The 4,586-nt window shown below is 43.8% G+C and overlaps 1 non-coding gene across 1 annotated transcript; it reads left to right on the top strand.

The window, feature by feature from the left end:
• Positions 1-450: 450 nt before the first annotated feature.
• Trnav-aac lies at positions 451-523 on the top strand. Its single transcript has one exon. It is a non-coding gene; the product is annotated as a tRNA-Val (tRNA).
• The last annotated feature ends 4,063 nt before the right edge of the window (positions 524-4,586 follow it).

Genomic DNA, 4,586 nt, shown 5'->3' with positions numbered 1-4,586 from the left:
GGGAGGTTAAAGGGTAGGAAAGGAGGAGAAGGTTAGAGGATGGGGGAGAAGAGGTTGATGAGTAGGGGAGGGGAGGAGGTCGGAGAGTAGGGGAGGGGAGGAGGTCGGAGAGTAGGGGAGGGGAGGAGGTCGGAAAATTCGGGAGAGGAGGAGGTCGGAGAATTCGGGAGAGGAGGAGAGTTGGAGAGTAGGGGAGAGGAGGAGGTTGAAGAGAAAGGGAGGTGAGAAGCCAAGGAATATAGAAACCTCTATATTCTTTGGGAAAAGCAATCGTAATAGCTGTGGTAGACCTTCATACTGACTCTTCCCTTCTAGTTCTTGCAGATGGTCGGCAGTGTTGTGGTTCCAATGTGGCTATTGGCGACCTTCTGCCTTACCCTAACCAACGTTCACTCCGCCCTCTGAACCCTGAACCTAATGGTGTAGTGGTTGTCACATCTGTCTAACGAAGTGCTAATGGTGTAGTGGTTATCACATCTGTCTAACACACATAAGGTCCCAGGTTCGATCCCTGGTGAGCCCCTTATTTTTTTTTTGGGGGATAGAGTAGTGGATGAGTGGAACAAGTTACCGAATTTCATCATTAAACCGAACACGGTGGGAGCTTCAAATATTGGTTGTACAGTTATATGAGCGAGATGGGTCGGGTGTAAACGAGGCTGCCTAATATGGGTCAATAGGGGTGCTGCAGTTTCCTCCATTCTTATGTTCTTATGTGTTTACAATTTGATATATACATTTCACTCTTAGTATTTTTTCTTCAAGTTTCATATCCCATCATTTTCTTCTATCAAATTAAATTTTCCTCAACGTGCGCTATTTCTCAACCACTTTTTCGGTGTGTTTTGAATATTCAGTTTACCGTAACCCAATCAAGGAAGGCGAGAATGTGATTAATGTCTCTGACGGGTATGGATTTTTTAATGAGTCCATTGACAGGTGGGGAAGGTTGCCCTCCCTCTGGCCACCTCACCCCCACTGTAAACCTGCCTGGATATCCACTATCATGGCCATCTTATCGTGATATTCACCTTCCCTCCACATGTCATATCATGGCCACTTCTCCTGTTAACGTGACTATCATGGCCACTTCCCCTATTCACGTCACTATCACTGTCACTTTCCTTGTAAACGTCACTACAGTATTATGACCACTTCTCATATTCATTATTCAGGTTTCGTCAAGGCAGATAGATGACGACCTGTGGTTCACCTAACTTTATAAAGTACTTCAGTACCTGGACTGTCAACACTATAACATAAAGCTGCTTCCTGGCGCCCCTCAGATCATGTTCCTACGTCACCCGGAGCATTGTAGTAGTTTGAATATATTTATAATAATATTACAATCCACCGCCGCCCTCATTACCCCATAGTCTTATATTACCGAGAAGATGAGGAAGAGTGCGGCATTAGAGTGCACTGTGATGTTGACTGAGGCATTCGAGTGTGTTGTGGTGTTGACTGAGGCATTAGTGTGTGTTGTGTTGTTGACTGAGGCACTAGAGCGTGTTGTGGCGTTGACTGCTTATGGGATAATGATAGATTTTAGAGTGCGTTGTGATGTTTACAGTCTGAGGGCTGGTGACAAAGGCTTTTAAGTCCGATTCACACTAGCCCGTTTTGACTGCCGTCTCTTACGTCACATAGCAATCGATTACGTTACGAAAACGGTGGTTCGTTCAGACGGGGGAGTTAAAATGTAATCAAACGTGAAATATGATAACTTTCCCTCCTAAGGCCTTTTCCTCACAGCTACACACGGGGGCCCCAGCTAGGGGAGGAGAATGGTCACGGGAATTGCTAATTGAGAGGAATGCACTTAGTGTTTAATTTTTACCTCATTTACTTAATGGCCATCCACTTGAGTTGATCATGCCGAGGTTATTTTGAAGCCCAATACTGTACTGTTCTTAATTCCACAGCTTAAGTTAGTATCTATAGACGCTTTATGGAGAGGGAGAAATGATTTAGCTGCTTCATTTTATATATTTATTTCTTGCCAAGTCCTCCTCCCTCTCCCGCCCATCTAGGGTGGAGGAGAGCCACAGGACACACCCTCAGTCCTCCTCCCTCTCCTGCCCTTCTAGGGTGTAGGCGAGCCACAGGACGTTCCCCTTCAGTCCTCCTCCCTCTCCTGCCCCTTCTAGGTAGGAGAGCCACAGGACACACCCTCAGTCCTCCACAACCAACCTGTGTGTAAACAAGGAAGGGGAAGAGAGGCAATACTCGGTCATCACTGATATAATTATTTACTTGTCCAGCTAAACCCGTTTACCTTTCATGTTCCTACCTGGGTGACTCTCCCCTCACTGTAAGGGACTTTCCCCTCTGTCTGCTGATCTCACTTTCTTGGTGACTTGCTCTCTTAAAATAAAAAAGCATCATCACCCAAACTGAACTTGCATCTCGCTTCATGATCGTTTCATTACATATTCATTCAGTAATTGATTTCTGCTCTCTGGTCACTTCAAGAAATCTGTTGACATTTCACTTAGATTAATCACGGTTTAGAGTCACTCTGTTGACCATAAAGGTAACCGTATCAGTTTAGGGTAATATTGCTTTAACTCTACAAATATTGTCATCTTCATTTTTCGATAATCTTAAAAAAAAACCAGTCCTTGAAGGTTCCCGTGTTTGATCAGGAACGTTGGTTGAAGGAGGTCACAGGATCAAAGAGACAGTCAGCCACCTCTCACCTGTTACCTCTTTACCTTCACCTCTCCTCGAATGAAGATTTCTCCTTGGCAAATTCCGTTAACTGTATTACCTGGCAGCTTCACGTGCTTTACCTGAGGTCAGTCAAGGGTTAAGGTCACTTAAGAACATAAGAAGAAGGTCACTTATGCTTAGTGATCATATACTTCAGTTTTTATATCTCGGATCACATAAACATTACACAGCCCAGCTTATTCCACCTTAAGATTAACCACATAAAAGCTACCTGCTGGGGTAAGGTTTAGTTAGTTTGGGTTAAGTGATGTTAGATTAAGTTACTTTAGGTTAGGTTAGGTTAGGGTGGTTAATCTTAGGCCTAAATGTAGTGAGTTGTTTAATCTTCAGGTGATTGGGTTTTCAATGACAGTGTATTAAATATGCTACTTACACTTGTGCACTGGTAAGAATCATTGTCAGGAGTTCCACTTTCCTCGTGTTGCTTCTCTGTACCAAAGCCATTGTTGTCTTCGTTCCCTTGTGTTGTTATAAGAGTAAAGTTTCTGTTTATTGGGAAGATATTCCTTTTGATTGTCCCTTGTTTTTGGTAGTGAATTGTGCTTGTGGTTCCTGCCATTGTAAATCTCTTGGGATATTGAGAGTTTTGCTGGAGGGATCGCCTGACTGTGTACTGTAAACCAAAGTGGGGTGATTACCTGACTGTGTACTGTAAACCAAAGTGGGGTGATTACCTGACTGTGTACTGTAAACCAAAGTGGGGTGATTACCTGACTGTGTACTGTAAACCAAAGTGGGGTGATTGACTGATTGTGTACTGTAAACCAAAGTGGGGTGATCGCCTGGCTGTGCATTGTAAACCAAAGTGGGATGATCGCTTTGCTGCGTACTGTAAACCAGAGTGGGAGTGATTACCTGGCTGTGTACCGTAAGTCAAGCTAGGCAGACGATGCATTGAACGGCTAGGCTGGACGATGTGTTGTCTTTGTAACGGTGGTGTGCATCAGCGTGAAGTGTGTGCTGCAATATGTCGAATGCAGCCCCTTTGTATCGAAGTGTTAGATTTTAGAGTGACAACGCGCGCACACACACACACACACACACACACACACACACACACACACACACATATTTAACCGAGCCTAAGCTTAGATCACCATAAATTGTTCACCAGAAACTAACTCCTGAACAAGTGTATAGCGTTGATTAAGCTGGTCTTTGGTGGTGATGCTTGCTAATACACACACACACACACACTGCCTGGCGGGGACGAGGAAGTCATCAGGAAGATTAACGCAGAACAAGAGCAGGACCATCATCTTAACCGTTGTGAAGGTTGGCAGTCCTCAGAGGCTCATTATCGGCCGGGTTGCCAGACACAAGTGAGCTGCTTCGGAACATGAACCCGCTGGCCCTGCATAAGTGATGTAAGAAGTATTTGAGGAGTGCTCTGATTATCTCTGATATCTGTAAACTCTGGAACACTAAAAATTACAATAATATGTTTAATTATTTGGGGTGATTTCTTATGTCGTTTGTGTTTTTGATGGATTATTACATAACTTTGTTTCTAGTTGACTGCTGCAGGGCTTCAGTTATCTGTATATATTAATTATTCGCTGAAGATTGATATTCAGTCTTCAGATATTTGAGCATTTGCACAGTCTCCATCACCACCACTACCGACAACAACTGACTTAACAACATCAAAACAGCAAACAACAACAACACAGTGTAAAGCTTCATCATCTCAGCTTATAAATTATCTTCAGCTCAGTGACTCACCTGAGGCAAACAGCTCATTATCCTAAGCTCACTGACTTACCTGAGGACAACAACACAGCAATGGGAGGAAGTTTACCTGCCCATACATTGTTACCTGATGAGCGGTGATTATGAAACATAAGAAA

This window comes from Homarus americanus, unplaced genomic scaffold (assembly GCF_018991925.1).
Source record: "Homarus americanus isolate GMGI-L3 unplaced genomic scaffold, GMGI_Hamer_2.0 scaffold367, whole genome shotgun sequence".
NCBI classification, from domain to species: Eukaryota; Metazoa; Arthropoda; class Malacostraca; order Decapoda; family Nephropidae; genus Homarus; species Homarus americanus.
Note: the sequence above shows the minus strand (reverse complement) of the source record. Positions and strands in the feature narration are given on the sequence as shown.